We start from the raw sequence: 21,062 nt of genomic DNA, 5'->3' as shown, positions 1-21,062 counted from the left end.
CAACTCGATGTGCACCATAAGCCATGATTCCTGACATGCCAAAGTGTGTAGCAAAAAACTCTTCAATAGCAATCGCAAGAGATTGGGGTGTTTCCATGCTTTCCTCTTTGATTCCACGAATGACGATGTTCTTTGAGCGTTTTTGTCGTTCTTGCAATTCTTGAGTGTCCACATTCTCTACATTCTTTGCTTGGACAACGGCTTGCGTGATAGGAGATGTAGAAACCACATTATCCTTACATATATCAGCCCATGATTTGGATGCATTTCTCATCTCACATACATCATGTCGTATTGTATCTATTGTTTCCTCTTTCAATACATGATCACTCTCAACTTTGCTCAAGCGCTCTTTCACTACCTTCATGTCCACAAGAGAGCGTTTACATTCTTGAACTTCATTCTCAAGATGCATCAAGCGTGTTGTTTGCATTTCAAGAACCTTCTTGAGGTGCTCATTCTCCACAACGAGAACTCTTAAAGTACCATTCTCCATTGCAAGTGCGCGCAACTCTTCACCTTGCTTGTTGACGGTTTCTTGTAACGAGATCAAGTAAGCCATGATCATTGCTTCCGTTGTTGTAGACGATGTGGTTGGATTAGCATCCAAATTCCTTGGAGATTTTGCATCATTCTCCATGGCGAGTGTGGCTTTTCCACCCTTGCGAGTTTTGTCTGACATTGCCTTCAAGTCGGCAACAAAAACGCAAAGTTTTGACAGTTTTTTCAGTTCTGAGATGCTGTTACAGCAAAGCCTTCCATTACACAGAAAAATTCTGTCTTTACATCAATGCGTAGAGGGCTTCGTGCTCTTCGATTGAGGCTATAGATCACCTAGATCGGAGTTCGGATGAGCAAGTTATGGTCAAAAGAGTGAACTGCTGTCTACTAGGTCAAAAAACGGCTGTGTGTGTGTGTGTGTGTGTGTGTGTGTGTGTGTGTGTGAGAGAGAGAGAGAGAGAGAGAGAGAGAGGTGGACCAAGCATGAGAGGGGGTATACTCTCCCACAACCACACACGCATTCTCCCATTATTTGGAGTGAAAAGTGTAAGAGCTCCATCTCCTTCTCCAAGCTTGTTGAGAAGTGGAGAGCCTACACCAAAAATCTTGGCTATGGAATGCAAATTCAACCAAGATCCATGCTTCAATTCTTAAGCTTGTCTTTTTCTTCATCTTCATTACTATGCTATTATGCTATGCTAAGCAAGAAGAGTGATCATAAGTGAGGAACTATTTCTTTCTCCTATGAATGATTCTTATTCATCTTCCCTATCCTCATTCCCCACTAGCTCTCTCCACCTTCAAAGATGTTTGAGGCCTTGGGACTGAGGCTTGGGATAATTAATTCTTTTTGTAAAGTTTATGTTATTCTTGTGATGCATGAATATTTCCATATTCATAGCATCACCAGGTCACAAGGAACACAAAGATTCTATTGTACCAAGCCTCTCTTGATGGGAGAATCTATAATACAAGTGCCTTTTGGAGGGGGGACCGGCTCCAAGTAAATCTGGTCCTCAACTATTGTCATGGTGCTCAACTGTTGTTCATGCCTTGTTAATTAAGTACTATGTTCAGGTCGCTACCATCAATCAAGTTCACCCTCTATGTTCTCAAAGTAATCTCACAAAAATGCTCACTCTAATTCTCTTAATTCCGCTATTCTCAAAGTTCATAGTCCATTTCCATTACAAGTTTATTCTTCAATGCCTCGCATGTGGTCAAACGAGGAAGATGCAAGGATGACTTCACACTTTCCAAGTGGAAAGGAAAAACTACATGACATGGATATGAATGTATCCCGAGTGGTCAATAACTTTTGTATTCTGAATGCAAATGTTATGACCAAGTGGGTGGACTTGTGAAAAATGGCAAAGGTAAGGCATTTGCAAGAGAGAAGGAGGGCACCCCCAGTGCCTAGACACCTTGTATGTCTTTCACATCTCATTAGTGTGGAGTGGATTCATGAGAGAATGACCGAAGCAAAAGCGCACAAAGAAGACATCACCAACAAAGAATGGGAGTATGCACGAAGCTGCATACCAAAGGTAGAGTACTCATATACCTAAACCATATTGATATTTTTAATCTTTGTATTTGATAAAAAATATTTTCCTATTTTGTAGTGTCTTTCCTTTAACTCTATGTGTCAAAGGGTTGTCACTTTCATACTTGCCACACTGACGAGCGTAGAACCACCATGGATTGTGGCATCATGGGAAACTTTGACACAAACGGTGATGAAGCTAGGTACTGTGGAACTATTAAAAGGATACTAAAGGTTAATTTTAGAACCTTTAATACCTTCATCTTTGAGTGCAAGTGGTTTGCAAATGTGTATAGACAGCATGAGAATGGCCTCTACATGGTGAACTCTAGTGTGCATCACAAAGAGAGTTATGACAATTTAGTTTTACCGTGCAATTGTGAGTAGGTGAGTGATTGTCTTTTTTATTATTATATGCTTGTAACATCAATTATACCAATGTTAGTCACTTCTATAGGTCATCTATATCCCAACAATCCACCAACCAAAACTTTGGTTCGTACTTCCAGTAACACCTCAGGGGAGAACGAATTTCACCACTAATGAAGTGGAGACCATCTTTGACCCTCTTCCACCTCCTACTTTGGATGAGGTGGATACAGAGTAGAGGGAGGTTGATGAATCAAGTCCATCGGTGGCAGGTCTTAGCAAGGATGATTGTCATGAGGATAAAGATGATGAGATGGAAGATGAAGAATTTGAACATGATGAAGCCAACGCATTCACAAATGACAATTCCGTTTCTCTCTTTATTGATTTAGGATCCATGGGCTTAGAATTGGTTGATACTTCATGTAGGGATATTTTGGAAGATGATTCATAAACATTTTGCATACTTTAATTTATGAATATTTTTGGTTGTGTAATCCATTCATCTTTGTGAGGTCCCCACCCCGTCGGGTCAAGACGGCGGATCTAATGGTGAACCTGGGGGCCGCTTGATCTATAATAGACAACCCTTCAATCAGTATTGCAAACGGCACCAACACAGTATTCTAGTAAAAATTCTACTCAAACTTATTCATTAAAATTCCAATGTTCTGGAGGTACAACATCCCCCCCTCCAGTGAGAGTTTACTCCTCCCGTTGTCGCCTAGCTGCCCATACAACTAGGTATGTCCACCGCATAAAAAGCATGACATGGACACTCCCACCGCATAGAAAGCAAGTCGTGGGTATCCACCGCATAAAAAGCAAGTCGTGGATTCAAGAGCCCTTAACGAGGAACTCTGTCCCCTGTGTGATCAGTAGGGGGGTCAGGATTGATTCAACATTGGAAATAGAATGAACATGTCGAGCTAAAATTTTCCTAGCAGACATTCTTTCCTATTGCAAACAGCATACCCATCAATCATTTCTTTCCTATTTTAGACTTTAATGTACAAATGAATTTAATGCCGAGGTTTTCGTCGGATTTCTCCAACATTTTTGGGGATATGTTCATTCCTAGCTAATTAAACGACTTCAACGAAATTATGACCCACCCCTTCCATTTCTTTGTCGATGGCCAGTGTTTGTTCGTCCATGGGAGCTTTTCCCTTTCCGTTCACATTGATCGTTCCCGCCTAGGGGTCGTGGGCACCACCGAAGCAAGTTCTCTTAACCGGGGCCATTTTACTCACTACTTTAAATGATAAACTTGAAAAAGAGCTAAAGTCCAAGAGCATCATAACAAACCAATTGGCAGATTAGAATCATTAAAAAATCCTCCTTATGCAAGAGATTAGATTTTTCCTTCGAGACCTAGCAATTTTAAGGGTAATTCTTTACTTACCCTATGAGAACTGGCTCTAAGGTTATTCACTTGGCTTAGATGATTAAGAAATTCAAAATTTTACTAATTGATTTACAAAACAGATGAAGTAAGCAAGCTCAATCACTTTCCTATAGCAATTTGAAGATGCAGAATTACCGCAGGCATGTGTGATAGAAAATTCTCTTCTTAATGGCGTAATGACAGATTAATTTTCAGCCTTAATCACATTTTAATGTGGGAGAAGATTGAGTCTAATTTAATTACAACACTATTGAGTGGTAAAAGAATGAATTTCATCAAATCTACACTATTACTGGTTGACAATTTATTAACTATGCTTCCTAGAGAGAGAATCTTTCCTAATCATGTATTAATCCTTGATTAAGGATGATGAATGGATGCATAATTTAGCTAATTGAATGATGATTATGTAATGTAGTATAGCTATGTAAACTTAGAGAGCAGCTATAGGGAATTATAGCTAAAAGTAGGCATAGTAGACGAAGAATATAGGAGAGTAATGATGAGAATTAAGAAGAACCATAATTAAACCATAATTACCGTGATTTGGGGCTGAGAGTCCTTTGATTTTTTTGATCCAATGAATCCTCAAGATGAGAATTTCGGCAGCACCTCCCTCCTTGCTTCTTCTTCAAAAACTGTGTGTGTGTCGGCAGCACCTTCCCAAGGTGTGTGTGTGAGCATGTGTGTGTGTGTATGTGTGAGCACACCTTTAAATAGGCCTCCTCAAGCTGAAAATCGAACCTACTGGCTATTTGCATCTGGGAGCTACTCCAGTTAAGCATGGCAAGTCCAGTTGCCTACCCACCAAGTGTCCAGTTGGCTTGGTTAACTGGCTCTTATACTTAGTTGCAAGCTTGGAAACTCTCCCAAGACTCCCACAAGGATAAAAGGTGCCCCCTAGCTGCTAAAGCTGACCGGGAGTGGCCTGGAACCTGTTCCCACACAGCCTCAGGCCCCGGTGCCTCCTCGTACAATTTTTGGAAAATTAGGTTTTAGGCTAAAACGGGTCATACGAGTCGGAATTTGATGCCGAAAACTGCTATACTAAGCTCTAACTAAGGTGTACTGGACCGAGTACCTGCCATATTTAGCAGCCCTCAGGGTGCAAAAATGCATTTTTTTGAAATTCAAGGTGCGGGTGCAGTTTTTCGAGACGGTCAAAACTGGACGGGTCGGTTGACCAAAAACTTACTATATTTGGAATTTTTTTACAAAAATTATTTTAATTCACATTTCAAAGCTTTAAAACATTCTAATCACCATGGCACTGACAGAATTCAGAAAATTGCTAAAAATAGTAAGTTTTTTCATTATGTTCATTTCAAGGTACAATGGTGCTCTTTTTGATCGGAGTCAGAGACTTACAATCTCTCTCTCCCCCCTCTTCCTCTCTGTTGGACAGATACGCCGCAACGGACGTCAGCACAGCGAGAACTCACCTAATAAGATTTATCAGCTAAGGACAAAGCTCGACCCGTAGGCGCGTGGAAGCAAGCATAGGGTGTCAACCTACACTCGACCGACTCCTAACTAATTCCTATAGAGGTCTCTACCCAATGTCTAAGTCACAACCTTCAGAGTGCATAAGAGGAAACTTCCTACAATGCTTTCTAGAGCCGAACACCCATCAAACAATCTTGAAACACCACATAACTTGAAGGAGACCCTACTAACACCAATAGGTCGCTCTCCCTAAGGTCAATGAACCAAAACCCCAACCCAAAACACTTGGTGCAAAATAATGTACGATGTCTGGCCGAAATTTGCAAGTCTTCGTTTCTAAAATCTAAAGTGCCTAACGTGTAGCTCTACTCAATGTGAACGCGTGGATATGCTGCAATACAAAATCAGACAACGTATGCTCACCGAATCACCAGATGAAGCTTGTAGATGGATCTCGCAAAACTGGAACGTACGCATGCAATGTAGGTATCGGCGCGTAGCTCTCGTCGGGGGCAACACGTTGCACTCCTCCGCACTCGATTCCGACCACCGGTGCGCACGTAGCGTTGTCAAGAAGTGCGCAGTGTGACTAGGAAAGCGTCGGGCCTTTGACTGTGAGGATTCGTAGCAAAATTAAGCAAGGCGTAGACAATTTGAAGCCAAAAACACACTAAAAAAGACAAAACTCCACCAACCATGAAAGCTCCACTTTGAAAAAGAACCAATACTAACTCAAAACTCTTGTCAAGAAGTGCACAGTGCGACTAGGAAAGCGCCGTGCCTCTGACTGTGAGGATTCGTAGCAAAATTAAGCAAGGCGTAGACAATTTGAAGCCAAAAACACACTAAAAAAGACAAAACTCAACCATCCATGAAAGCTCCACTTTGAAAAAGAACCAATACTAACTCAAAACTCTTGTGTGTGTGTGAAGATTAGGTGTAGCCTCGCTCCCAATTGCACAGATGCAGTGCTCATTCGACCTGTTAAAAACCCTAAATTTACGCTTCGATTCTTCGTCGTGACCATTTCATGGAAGCTTCAATACTTCATTGGAGAATCCCAAGTAGTTATTTGAGGAGGGGAAACCCTAATTGGAGGCCTCACAGCCTCAACCATGTAGTGGAAGCAGCACTGGACTGCACTAGCACCCTGTAGAGGAATGGTTGTATCTCCTTGCTCATGTGCCCAAATGAGCTCATTCTTGGCTCTAAAAATTCCCACACAACTTGAGTAACAACTCCAGTATCGTTGATGTGGCATTTTGAGCTATTTTGAGCATTTTTTAAGGCTATTTTTTACCGTTTTTAGGCCATTTTTAGCCATTTTCGCCCAAAAATGTCACTTTTTGCCCGTAAAAAGCCCAAACGAGCTGGGAAAAATTCCTAAAATTGTGGAAAAATCCCATTGGGATCAAATTTCATGTTGAACCTCATTTTCACACTTGGTAAGCACTTTGGACACGTCTTTCACGCCAGCGCACGAAACCTGCTATTTTTGGCCGAGATTGCCCGCATTGAACTTTCTAGGCAAAACGAGCGTGTCACTTCGAAACACTTGACATTTGTACATTCCCAAAGAAAATTAAGCATATATTTATGTGAAAAAAATCATTCCATAGTGCCACGTCGAGGGCCTCATTGTCCCCGCAAGGTATATACAGAGCTGCGACCGTGGCATCTATTTTTGCATATATCACACTATGTACATTGTAGCATTTTGGTCCCACACATCATAAAAATTAAGAGTGAGGTAGATACTTTAATGTCACATTATGAACGTGCCATCGCACGACAGCGTCAAGATGAAGCTCTCTCTCTCTCTCTCTCTCTCTCTCTCTCTCTCTCTCTCTCTCTCTCTCTCTCGTACACAGTACGCTCACTCACAAAATTCAAACTTTTTAAAATGACAAAAGGTTTTTCATTAAGGTCAAAAAGTGGTATAAATACCTTACAATTCTCAAACCCTAAAGTTTCAAATTAACCATCTACTCAATCTAAATGTCAGAAGTGGGATACAATCTGGAAACTTCTGTAAACCCCAATATTTACAAGGTGGAATGTCGGGTTTTCTCAATAAATGAATAATTACAAAAAATTATAATCTGCCGAGCCGTCATTTTCCATAGGGTGTGTCCAGCTTCTAACACTCCTCCCCTCCTTGCTCATGTCTTCCCCGACATGGCTATTGAGCTGCTCCTTCATCTTATGGTTTCTCTCATCTTGAGAAGCGACTCGTATCTTGCATGTACATCGAGTAGTGTTGGGCCAAATATGTCGGTGCTGATGATGAAGAAGCCGGTGTAGAAAGCTTCTTCAAAGGCCTGGAGGTGATGGGATGACAAAAACATGATCCTTTGATAACAATGCATGTATCACCTCCTTGGAAGGCTGACCAGACAGATCATATGCACATATGTAAGTATCTTGAAAGAAGAAGATACTATCTGTCGTTTAGCCCGGTTTGAACGTCTCGAAGACTGCCAAAAGGGTTTTGCAGATCTTTCTCAACATAATGCAAGAAAGTTCAGGCGAGCTAGTGAACAATTTGATGGCGCCCGTTAGGGTTTTCACCATATATTGAACACTTATTCTCTCGCCTGCCTTCAAGCCTGGCAGCTTCGGATAGTTTAGCCAAGTGAAATGGACTCTTTGTAGTAGCTCCTGGGCCTTCCACATTCGTATCCTTGGTAGAGGACATAAGCTTAGGTTATCTCTGATGATTTTGGGTGCCTCTACCAAATGGATTAGGACTGTGGATACTTTGTTAGCCATTCCTTTCTCCACCTAGGCTGGGAGTCGACTATCAACTGTACCCCTTCAGGCTTGGAGATATCTACTGTGTAGAGTGTCACTGTTGGCTCTTCTCTGATTCTCTTGTTGATTGCGGAGGCTTCATACTTTAGCAAAGGATATGGGAGAGAGGGTTGTAGCCATTCACGCCGAAGGTTGCTGGCATCTATCTTCTGAATGGTCATGGATTTAAAAACCCTCTTCTCCCATTCCAAGGCTTCCTTGGCCGTTTCTCTGATTTCTGCTTCTATGGCCTTGTGCAGCTTCTCTTCCTCTTCTTGTGTCAGATCTTGTGGCTCTTGAGAGGGTCCTACTAGGATTTCCTCTTGCACGGGTGTGTCCACAGGATCTGCCACATTTTCTAGGTCTATGCCTTCCATGGTTGATGGCCATGTGCTTGCCTGCTCTTCTGCCTGCTGGCCTCTTAGCTCTTCTATTTGCTTTTGGAATGTTTGTTTCTCTACTTCAGCTTGTTCTCCCATGTTCACGAGGATGTCGTTCAAATCGGCATTTATCTTCTCCGCCTCCTCGAGCTTTCTCTTGATATTTTCTACCTCATCTTGCATTGCCTTCTGCTCTTCTTCCATGCGTGTTTGCATAACCACCGACCCTTCTGCCATCATCAACCTTTGCTTCTTCTCTAAGGTCAACTCTTTCTGGAGCTCTTTCATTTGTTCTTCATAGATCTGGCTCTCTGAAGTGGTGAGAGTCGAGATAGTAGCTCTGACTCTGGTAGGAGATGCCCGTAGCCGCTGGATGGTTTGGTCTTTAACTTTAAGCTGGTCCTTGAGCTCAAGGACCTCATCCTGGCTAGCCTCCTGCTTTATTTCTGCCTTCTCTTTGGCATTCCGCATTGCTTCAACTTCCTTGGACTCCTCAGCAAGTTGTAGGGTTAGGTTATCCCTTTCTCTCTCTACATCCATCAATGACTTGCTGAGTTGTCTATATTCCTCTTCGGCTCCTTGCAATCTTTGAGATGCTTCCTGATTTTCTCTTTCCATCTCCTGGCACCTTTGCAATGCCTTTGCCAGACTGTCTTGCAGCTCTGCTTCTCTCTCTATCTGCCTTTGGCTTTGTTTTTGTAAAGTGTCGACTTCAAGTTTTCTCTGCACTTCAGTGGATTTGAGAGTTTCCATTTCACTTTCTGTGGCCATTGACTATGCCCTTAGCCCAACTAGCTTGTTCATCACCACATCCCAATCATTGGTGGGTGGGTACAGGTCCACTGTACCAGTGGCCATCTCCTTTAGCTCCACTAACCGTAGGCTCTGCATTTGCTCTTTGGGCCCCGTGCTTGCCAAGTCAACTGTGACTGTGGCAGCCTCTTCTTTTGAATATCCGATAGCCGATAGGTCTAAAAATGTTTTAAACCTTGCTTCATTTGGCTCTGGCTGCTCAGTTTTAGGCTTAGCCTCTTCTTTTCGTTCTTGCTCTTGGCTTTGTTCTTGCTTTGACTCTTCTTGATCTTCAAGTTTGTCTTACTCCTCTTTCTCTTGAGTCTGTGGAGGGCTACGAGGAGGTGGTGAGGGTGATGGGCTTGACTCAGGGCTGGACTGTGGAGTTGTCGGCTTTTTCTTGAAATCCCTGTCCGCCTTTGTCTTCCTTTCTCTCTCTTGGCCTTCCTGCTCCTCTAGCAGTTGCCGTCAGACTTTCTCCACTTCTGCTTCTGTAAATGGTACATGTGGGATATTTTCCGCTGTGGCATCGAGAATCTCAAAATTCTTAATATAGTCATTGAATCTGTCTCTGTGCACCCTTCGGGATGATCTCGACATTGCTTCTAGAGATAGTTTCCATAGCTCATTCAAATCTCCTTTGAGGGCTCTTTTCGCCCTGAAACTTTCCATTAGCCTCTCTAGCCGTACCGCTTTCTGTGATTTCGTCTCTTTTACTGGCACTTGGACAGATTCCTTCTTTCCCTTCTTCATCTCTGGCTGCTCTTCTTGCACGGTTTCTAGCCAGCGTTTCAACCTAGTGGCAACCCTTGGTGCTTTGAGCTGTTCCTCTTCTTTATCTTCCTTGAGCCTCAGCTAGTCATTCTGTGATGGAGGGTCGGGCCATCTTCCTTTGGCGTGCAATGCCCCATAAATCACTTTCGTGATTAGCTCACCTGGCACGATGTATGTGGGGTTCTTGTTGCCCATCTTCACCAGATTATCATGTATATAAGATGCATAATTGATTACCTTCGGCTTGCTTTTCTGCATTGCCCAGGTGAATGTTGTGGCAATTGCTCTAGGCGGCATTCTATACTTTTGTGGCCGCTTTGTCCACATATGGAAATACGGATTGTACAGATGACTCATGATTGCCACTTTAGGGTTGGCAATGTCTTCAAAGGTGTAGTTGCCTTTCTTTTCAGTGTACACCTTTACTTCATCTCTTCTTTTGGTTCCATTATCCCCTTTGTTGGAGAGGTCTAGTGCAGCTGCCACTACTCTCTCTGTTATTAGAATCTCCGTGCCTGGCTTGCCCTGCAGATTCGTAACTCGGGCCACTCCATCTTCTTTGATTTTCGTCACAAATTCCCATACTCTTTTTATGTCAATACCTGCCGGCACAGCTTCAAAATAATTGTGGAGATCAATCTTCTCTAGATACTCTGCCATCTTGCTTTTGACGAACTCATTGAGCTCCCACGGTAGCATTGGTAGCTCTATCACATTTCCTTCGGTGTCTTTGAACACGCCTTGGTAAATCTTTAGATCATTTGACTCAGGCAGATCTTGTTGGATCCATGTGCTAGTTGGCTTTAGAGTTCCTTCTGGTATGACGAAGGGCTCTACTTCTTCCAAATAACCCTTTATGGTCATCCTCTTCTTCTTTGCCGGTGACTTTGGGGCTTCCATAGATCCTGTTGCACTCAGTAGTCCGAAGTTAGCGTTTTTTCCATATCAGCTGACAAACTGAGTTTTAACTATCCAAATGACTTGAAAATTGAAAATAAAACTTAAAAGGAACTTTGGAAACTGTGCATGTTCTCACAGTGCAATTCTGGCTAAAAAATTTCATTTAGACATCCTATGCGTAGGATGTCTTTTTCATCAGATTTTGGTGAGACTTGCCATGCTGGTGGTCCTTGGCTTGTGGAACATGGCTATGTGCTTGGATTTGGATTTGGGCATCAAAAAGTGGATTTTTGGACATAATTAGTCTTTAGGCTCACAAATTGGGTAGAATCTCCACAACAAGTAGCAAATGATATCCAAATGGGTTGAAACTTGATATATGGGCTCCTTGCACCATGGTGATGGCTCCTATGATGTCATTCTTTGCACAGAAGTTCAAAAACATGCTGGAGACATCCTACGCATAGGATGTCTATTTCATCAAAATGGCTTGGGATTTGTTATGTGGGTAGTCCTTGGCATGTGGAACATGACCATGCTCTTGGATTTCGATGAAGGATCCCTAACTCCGAGCAAGATTTTCCGAGAAATCTCTAAACCGAGCAAAAGAGCAAGCTACAATAACAAAAAAGCAAGGAGCTCTCTTAATTTTTAGCACACAAACCAAGGGAGCAGGTAGAGGTGTTATTTTTCACATGATTTCAATATTATATTGTAGCTTATATATATTACACAATCACTAATAAGTAGACAGGAAGCTATCAATGCCCAAAATTGAAGCTAGCAATTTTGTTGTAGCTTATATATATTACACATTCACTAATAAGTAGACACAAACCTAGCAATGCCCAAAATTAAAATTTTGCGACATGTCAATAGAAAGATATATAGTGCTATTACAATATATGCAACTTCAGGACGATTGTCTATGAGTTGCAAGTCCTCTAATATGCAAGTCTAATGAGCTAGTGATGGCTGTAAAATAGAAATCTTTGATATGAACTATAATAGCATAAGGACTAAAATAAACAATTATAAAGATACTAGAAATTTTGCACAAGCATGAGTCTTACAAAAACTTTTAATTGTGTCCATTCCAGAAACCTCTTTCTCAATTTTAGACCAGTTTGAATTGTGTAAAGTCAGAAACCTCTTTCTTAGAGTAGTGCTAGAACGCTCCCATAAAAAAGAATAACTTTTCCTATTTTAGGTGTAGTTACAAATGTAAAGCCCATGGAAAATGGCTATAAAGAAAAAATTTAGTATTAGAACACAAGGCTAGATCCACACTAACAAAAACAAAACGGTTTTGACAAATTTTTCTACAAAAAAGAGCTCCTCATTCTCTTAGTTTTTTTATTTTTTTCAACATTATAACTTTCTACTAGATTGACACAACTAGGTTTGGTATGGACGCATGATTGTTGCCTCTACTAATAGGGTGAGTAATTTTGTCACAAGAAGCCATTATTCCTCCCCCTACTATTCCCACATTGTGATGTATGGCAACATCACCTGCTTATATTCTCTTGTCTTTGCTTAGCTAGCTAGGTTTGACATTGGAGGTAGGGGGAATATTGGCCTTTGTAGCCCTCGTACACAAATGCTAGATTTTTGCAAACTTAGCTAGGTGCATTTGTGTGCGAGGGCTTCAAAGACCGATAGTCCTCCTACCTCCAACGTCACGCCTCTATTGGGTCCATGTTTGGGAAAGCTCTGCCTGAACTTAACCTTGAGCTGATTGAAAATCAAGATTACTGGGCTACAAACATTTGAAAGGGGAATAAAAATCGATAAAATATATTAAAGATAGTTTAAATATCCTACAAATTTGTAAATGTTTACTTGTACTTCTGGATTGCATGTTTATAAGGGGGAAGCTCAATGGTTTAACCAAAAGAGAATAGCCGACTTTCTTGAACATGACCCTCTCAAAATAAAATTGCAGGGACACATACAGATAACAGTGTTTTCAAATGGTGTGCCACTCAGGGCTTGCCAAAAACACACTTTTGTAATTGAAGAAAATAAGGGCATACTAAAAACTAATCGACTATTAGGTCAAAATTTGAAGCATTTCTTAGTTTTCTAATTCTTCAAACCATGCTCAAAATCTAGCTAGAATGTTGTAATTCCAACTCATAGGTGTCTACTTTTAGCTTGAACTTTCCTCCAATTTGGAGGTTGATCAAGGGCTCAAGATGCACAACTTGACCATGCGTGTAGAGTAGGTAAACAATCTTTGATTTTCTCGAGCTTTCATTTGATGCCTTCGCCATATTTGCGGGAGTAGGTCATCTATAGGCTGGTTGCAAAGAGAGGGGACCATCACAATGATTGTGGGGGGCATCCCCCTTATTTGTTGTGATCTAGCCATGCACATAGTGCTTTCCCATATGATAACACTAGCAAGAGACACCATCTTCTAGGATATATAGCTGTCAACTTAATTTGTATCCCTCTGGATTCTTCCCTCTCTTACGACCTATGCCCCTTAGGATTCTTCACCCTTAGTGCCAATTGTGCCCCTTTGGATTGTTTATTCTTTGCCCTGTGCCCCTTAGGATTCACCACTTGTACCGCCTTCATGAGGCTAGTGCATATTCTTCATGAAGCCTGATATCATTATAAAAGCATAACACCTCCTACCTTCAAAGCTCACCGTTGTTGAGATTGTGTTATCACGATCACTATGGGAATGAGTAATCTGCATGATAGTGTAAATCTTTCAAAACCTTCTTGGTGGATCCACATGTGGCATACATATTGGCAAGTTACCGGCCAACTATTGTGCTTCTTTGAGTGTCAAGTTGGAGACTCTCTCTCTCTCTCTCTCTCTCTCTCTCTCTCTCTCTCTCTCTCTCTCTCTCTCTCTCTCTCTCTCTCTCTCTCTCTCTCTCTCTCTCTCTCTCTCTCTCTCTCTCTCTCTCTCTCTCTCTCTCTCTCTCTCTCTCTAGCACCACCTGTCGGTGTGTGCCCTTAAGTCAGTTCAACGGACATGAGAAAACACACGCACACACGTACACACACTCAGTTTGTGTGTGTGTGTGTGTGTGTCTCTCTCTCTCTCTCTCTCTCTATCTGTGTGTCTCTCTTTTCTAAAACAAATCCAATACCTATATAAGCAACACAAAAAGTTCCTGAACAATCAAAGTACAAAGTCACCCATGATTCTAATTTCCAACACCAACAAAGAAGTGGAGGTCGTGATCTGTCAAAGGTAGATTCCTCAACTTAGGAATTTCTGATGGCAGTAGTTGGTTGCCCCAACAAAGGCCACAAAATCCGGACGTTTTGGGCCTGCTAAAGGATTGTGGCCCATGTTTCTCCTCAAAGTCATCCCTGAGAGCTTGCCAACCTTGTGGAGTCCTAGGCCCACATATGATTCATTGTTTGTGTTCCAATAGTGCAGACACAAACCGGCGTAGCACTTGACACACCGTGGATTGCTCAACACCATAATGGTTTGCCATGTTGTGCAGTGGACCCCCGACACCCAACAAATGTAGCAATATTGCCACCTTCTTGTGCATGGATAGAGAACGTGTTGGAACAACTTCTCCAATTTGTTGAGGGATTGCTCCTTGCTGCAACTCCTTCGACACTAGAGCACAAACATGGTAGAAGCAAGCTCTTGGAACTCTTAGGTTCTCCTCAAAGTTCAGGCCATTCCCCTCTGTGAAGCGGAAGAATGTGCGCCAAAAGTGGTTGCTATGTGGCTTCGCATGCCATATTCTAGCCGCTGCGTTCTTTCAACATCGCATGCCATGGACACAAGTTGTGATGCAATTAATGCAATACATTGCCACAAATGTTAGATCCTCCTTCATTAAGTCATTTGATTCATGGCTTTACTGCAAGGAAAAGAGGATGGAATTCTGCATAGAAAGCCAATGTTGCAATACTAGGTTCACTGCCATGAGTGACAAGCCTAAGGTGCTGACAGTAATAGGTTCATGCATTTTAGCTGGCTTGGATGAAAGTCACTATGCGGCCAAGGTGTGTTCAGTAAGGGGCAGCGTACTGCAACATGCAACCCACGGAAGGCACAAAGATCTACAAAGAGAAGAATAGTGGGAGGTAATAATTGTAGGATGTTGAAGGAAAGGGAGAGGTAGGGTAGTGAGTTTTGGGCACACATAAAAGGGAGTTGATGTAGGTGAGTGAGCTTCAAGGAAGGAGAGATGCAAGTGCATGGGATTTGGGCACATAGACACAAACAATGGTGAGAGGGAGCCACCCAAAAGAAGTTCAAGAAGGTGCAGGCATGCTCAGGAGAGTAGAGTTCCTTTCTGAATGGTGGGGATTTCTTCTATTTGAATTTTAAATAGTTGCCTGCATCCAGGTTGTTGCAGTGCCACAGCCAATGGCGGGGCTTTCACCGCTCAATGGGAAGGCGCTCTAACTCCTTTAGAATCGCTCTTGAAAGGGTGTTGCGAGCTCCTGAGGTTTTCAACTTCCACTTAATCCGGCCAAAGCTGCTAGAGATCTTTTGCGCACATGAGCATAGAAAAGGAACGAAAACTCTTATTTGCAGTGAACATCTTGCGCCAACCAGCTAGGCTACTGTGGCGATGTCGCTGGCTTAGTGGCGGAGATAGAGAGAACCCCAAAAACTGTCCAAACATAGCGTCAAATTGTGTGTGTTGCCGTACTTTAAGGCAAAAATCATGGCGGCAAGAATCTGATTGCCACGCCACAATTTTTTAGCCATTGCATCTTACTGCATCATTCATGTGCGCACCCTTTGATGGGTCCATGTGGGCTGCTCTGCACCACCGCTATCAGCAAGACATCATCTCTATCACGTGCTCTCTCTCTCTCTCTCTCTCTCTCTCTCTCTCTCTCTCTCTCTCTCTCTCTCTCTCTCTCTCTCTCTCTCTCTCTCTCTCTCTCTCTCTCTCTCTCTCTCTCTCTCTCTCTCTCTCTAGCACCGCGTGTCGGCGCGCGCACTTAACAACAGTTCAAGGTAGTGCTGCTCGGAATTTTTTTTTTTCCAAAAACTTGGCAGACCTACGTATGTGAAGCAAGAGAGGTAAAATTAATATTGATAAAGTTTGAAGGTTTTATACCGAATTACACTATTTTTTTTCAAAATTTTGTAGGTTTTCTCATCTTCAAATATAAAATTTAGAGGTAAATTTCAAATTTTGAAGGTGGGATTACACTAAACCTAGGTTTTTTCGAACACTGGTTCAATGCAGGTTCTCTCTCTCTCTCTCTCTCTCTCTCTCTCTCTCTCTCTCTCTCTCTCTCTCTCTCTCTCTCTCTCTCTCTCTCTCTCTCTCTCTCTCTCTCTCTCTCTCTCTCTCTCTCTCTCTCTCTCTCTCTCTCTCTCTCTCTCTCTCTCTCTCTCTCTCTCTCTCTCTCTCTCTCTCTCTCTCTCTCTCTCTCTCGCACTTTACGAGAGTTCAAGGGTAGGTTCAACTCTCCTCGTCGGATAGATCTTTAAGGTCTCTTGGGATAGTTTCCTACATCGTTAAAATTCTCTTCTTCTCGCTGGGGGGGGGAGGGGGCGCGCACTAATAAAAAGAAGAAAATGGCATAGCTTTCCAATCACCCAAGTGTGGTAGATTGGTTATGCCATTTCCCACTTGAATAACAGGTATTTAGTTCAACTCTCCTCATCGGATAGATATTAAATGTCTCTTGGGATAGTTTCCTACGAAGTTAAATTTCTCTTCTTCTTCTCTCTCTTTTTCGACAAAACCATCTCCATTGAAAATTCGTGAAAAATTCTGCCAGTAACCTTTGCCTCTCAAAACTGACAAAGTTATAATCTCCATAGAGAAACTAGTAAAAATTTGTTGATTTGCATGAGCAACGATGTTTCAGAAAAAATGTGTCTCAGCTTAATATCGTGTCGTTTTCAATTTCAAAAATTCCGGTTGAGAGGAAGAGGAAAAGGAGAAGTTTCGCCCCAAAATACAGAAAAATAGTGCAAAAAACCAAAAAGATAACCTAACTAGCTTAAACTTTCTCTTGGAAAATTCAAGGAAAGGAACTTTGTATATTTGAAAAAACGATTTTTCCTGAACACTAATGAGCAGCTAAAAGCCTAAATATGGTGTATATGGCCATTAAGTCCCTAATAGCTTTGCGAGAAAGTGACCCATTCATCCTTAATCAATCTGATAGGATGGATGGAGCAATAAGTTTATACTTAGCAACCTCAAAAAGAAGCTTATCATAAGTAACTTCATATAAAAAAACCATAATTTTTTGTGGATCTTCTCCTTCTGCTTTCCCTTGCTCCATTTCTTCTTCTTTTGCTTGCCCAATGCCACCTCCTCCGTTCTTTCTCTCTCTCTCTACCACTGCACTTTGGCATGCACCCTTGAAGGTACTTTAGATGGTGCAGTTTAGATGGCAGTCAAGTGTTGTGGCAAAGTTTCTCTCTCTCTCTCTCTCTCTCTCTCTCTCTCTCTCTCTCTCTCTCTCTCTCTCTCTCTCTCTCTCTCTCTGCGCGTTGACGTGCACTCTTGAAGGAATTTTAGATGGAATCCACGTGTCGCGACGACAGAAACACTGTCGAATACAAACCGCTGGGGAAGATGAGTTGCAACACGGGTGTGCTAGGAAGTTGGCAACGCATGTGGAGGCCGCCAACAGTGAGTGCAGAGAGTCAACTTCAAACGAGGTTCCCTATCCTTGCATTTCACCAGTGTTCGAGTAAATCCAATGAGGAAATTTAACCTACATTTTTTGCAACTTAACTACATTTTCTTAAGCTTTTCAAGTGGATTTTCTCCTTCTCTATTATAAGGCTAAGCTGAGGCACACTTTTCTTGAGCACTACATTCCACCCTCGTGTTCACACTACTCGCTTGGACTATAGGTTGCTCAGAAAACTTTGCTCGGTGTTTGGTAAAACTCGATTTTGATTTGGACAAGAATTGATGTTGGTAAGACCATGTGTAGTGTTTTTGGGCTCCAAAAGTGTATCTTGAAGGTGTTGGGGGTCAAAAATGATTAGAATGGCTTCAAACTTGATATATGAGCTCTTGAAGATGATAAGAAAAGATCTGGAATGTAAAAATACCCTCTATAGGCCAAAAATGTCAAATAGACATCCTACACGTAGGATGTCTACTTCATCATTTCTTGCAGGTGACCACACAGATTGGTTGGCTATGTGCTCATGAATGTGTTATGCAAGTTTCATGTGATTTGGACAAGTTTTGGTAGGTCTCTCGCCCATTTTTGCCTTTATGCCTTGACTTTGCGTTTTTTCGTGCATATGAGGTCAATGTTGGTCCAAATGTGATGAAACTTGGTGGCTAGCATGTAAAGTCTATTCAAAAAATGTGTGTGATGAGAAATGTTGGGTTCTATGCCCAGAAATGGCCTTGAGACATCCTACGGGAGTAGGATGTCTCCTGATGATTTTTTCATGGAAACTATCACTGGTGCCTACCCTTAGTCGCCTTGAGTCCCTTTTAAGCCTAATTTCAACAAAAAAGTCAAATGGATAGAAAGTAACTCCCTGTGTGGATTTCAGAGCCTCCGAGCCTTTTTCTGACTTTTGGAGTGCTTTTCGGCGATGAAATTTCTTAATGTTGGTCTCCATAGCTTCCCGATCCCTTGGGAATCCTTGTCATATGGTCTTTGTCGACTTTGGCTTCACCGGAGCTCCATTTGGCAATTTTTCGCTCTAGAAGCATCCGTGGTTGCGTTTACATGTCTTCGATGACTTGTGGTGGTCTACCACCATAGGGCTTATTTGTTGATAGTCTAGGAAAGCTGCTCGTGAAGTTTGGTGGCAAACGGAAATGCGGTTTGACCGCGAGAGCTATTTGACGCTTTGTGTGTTTGATGCCGTTTCTGAAGTTTAGTACCGCTTCGGGTCACCTTTTGGTCATGTTGGCTACATAGACTTGTCAAGCATGTCGAGATGCTCCTACCCATGAATTTTGGTAGCATTTGGGCGCCTCTCTGCCGATTTTCTATTTGGTGGCCTCTTGAGGGGCTCTAGGAATTAGGGTTTTTCCCGATGGTTTTTTACTGCCTTTGGACATCCAAGACTAGTCTCCTATGCTAGGGTAAGCTACCAATGAAGTTTCATTGCTTTTGGGTTAGCCGTTAGGTGGCCACTTCTAGTTGTAGGTCTCTACTGCCCGCTTTTTGTGTGAACCCTACGCTAGTTTTTGCGACAAAACGACAAACATGCACGAAAATCTCAAGGTGGTGAGCCTACCTCTCATGTCTGAAGCCCGTCGGATAGTCGTGCACGTCGTAGAAGCTGCTGGAAGTTCCGTTCGCTCTAGGTGGTAGTAGCTCTCTCTCAAAGGTCAATAGTGGAGATGAGCTAAAATTGAAGTGAAAATTTCTTATAATGGGGGTCCCCGAACCACTTTTCATGAAATTTGACATGTGCTCCCAACTTCTTGCGAGATGCGGTTTAGGCTCAAAAATTTCTTGATTTGGACTCCATTTGCCCTCTTTACCAGAAATTCGGCATTTCGATCAAAATTTGGCCAAAACAAGCTTTCTGCTCCAGTCTCATAAGCACCCCCACTATACCGTAGGTTGTCCAATAGCCACTGATCATCCCCGTATTTTTTGTTTTTTATTATGACCGTTTTCACCTGCTTTTTGTATTTTTGAAGTTTTTCTGCCGAAAATCAGCAAAATTAAAAGGAAAATAGCAAATCAAACCTAGAAAATCCCCAAAAATCATAGTAACTCAAAAACATCATCGCAAAACATTATATACACTCACATGTAATTTTTATGGCCGGATTTCTCTGTTTTACCAATATTTTTATGAAAAAATGGCATTTCTACTTATATACACACACCTAGGGGCTTGATTTGGCGTTTGGCCCCATATACCTATAGATTCATGCTGTATAAGGGCATATGTACTTGGTTTAGTCCATAAAATTTTGCAATCAAACAACAAACCTTAAAAATAGTCGAAAAACATGCCCTTTTTTGCTCTTTCTGCTATTGGGTCCGCATTTGAGAATGCCTCCCCCCTTCCTAGCCGGAGTTCTTCCGGACGACAAGGTATCGCCTCGGAGTATGTGCCGTTCGTGGGTTGAAAAAATTGTGCTAATGCTTGGCCGTGTAATGTGGCCCTATTTTATGCATACTCGATCAATGCATGGAAAAATTAATGTTGTGCAAGAGAAGGGTATAAGCAAAATGCTTATTGGCATTCGCCGTCGAGGTTTCTTGTTTTCTTTGCAAGTAACAGCTATAACTCTACTGCTCTCTGTTTAATTGTCTTTCTTGCAAAAGTCGCTTGCTTTGCTGCCTACTGTTGATATAGTCCTAGTTGTCTCTTTGGAGAGAATTTTCGTGGTGGAATTGGTCGTAGACCTTGTCTCTTTTGCTTTCCATTGGTAGCATTTCTTTGCCGGTTTTTGTAGGTTTCTTGCTACTGCCTTGGTTTCCATTGTTTGGCTACTAATGGGCACCCATATAAATCGGTTTATTGGTTTCATATGCAGCTATCTGTCTTCCGATGTTGCTTGTACTAAAGGGATTTCCTTTTGCTTCGGTTTCGGTATCCAAGTGCGAGTTGCATTTGAGTTATTGCTGAGAATTTTCTTTGGGATCCATATCTATTTTATGATTTTGGTGTTTGGTTGAACTATTGGCTTATGTTGACTTTCTCTGTTGTCATGTTTTTTGTCTGCTGCCATGTCATTTCTATCCTTCCGCATCCATACTTGTTTCTCTTGTTTTAGTAACCTCGATCTTTGCACTACGGTTGGTGACTTCGTATGTATGTAGTGAGCATGGTTGGGAGTTTCCTGTTTGTTAGCCTTAGGTATCATGTCGTTCTTTGGTGGCACCCTTTCTTTTGGCTCTTTTTCCAGTGATTGCATATCTGGCAAACAACTGATTATTCCGGGGTTACTGAGCAAAGGCTATTACCTGTTGTTCTTGTGCATGCTGAATTTTGACTGCATTCGCATTCCAATCTATCTGCACATTGTACTCTTTTTTCCAAGGTTGTCCCAACAACATGGGATGTTGTGTGCTTTCATCCTCGACTACATAAAATTTGTGTGGGTAAATATATTGATGTACTTATACATGCACTATAGTCCAGCCCAATGTTTTCAACGAGTGTGATATACTACTTTCCAGCACTTGTGGAGTAGGATGAAGTTGACCTGTGGACTTAAGTTTTTTGTAT

This window comes from Adiantum capillus-veneris, chromosome 5 (genome assembly GCF_014529385.1).
Source record: "Adiantum capillus-veneris isolate H3 chromosome 5, ASM1452938v2, whole genome shotgun sequence".
In the NCBI taxonomy this organism is placed as follows: Eukaryota; Viridiplantae; Streptophyta; class Polypodiopsida; order Polypodiales; family Pteridaceae; genus Adiantum; species Adiantum capillus-veneris.
This window is presented reverse-complemented; position numbering follows the sequence as displayed.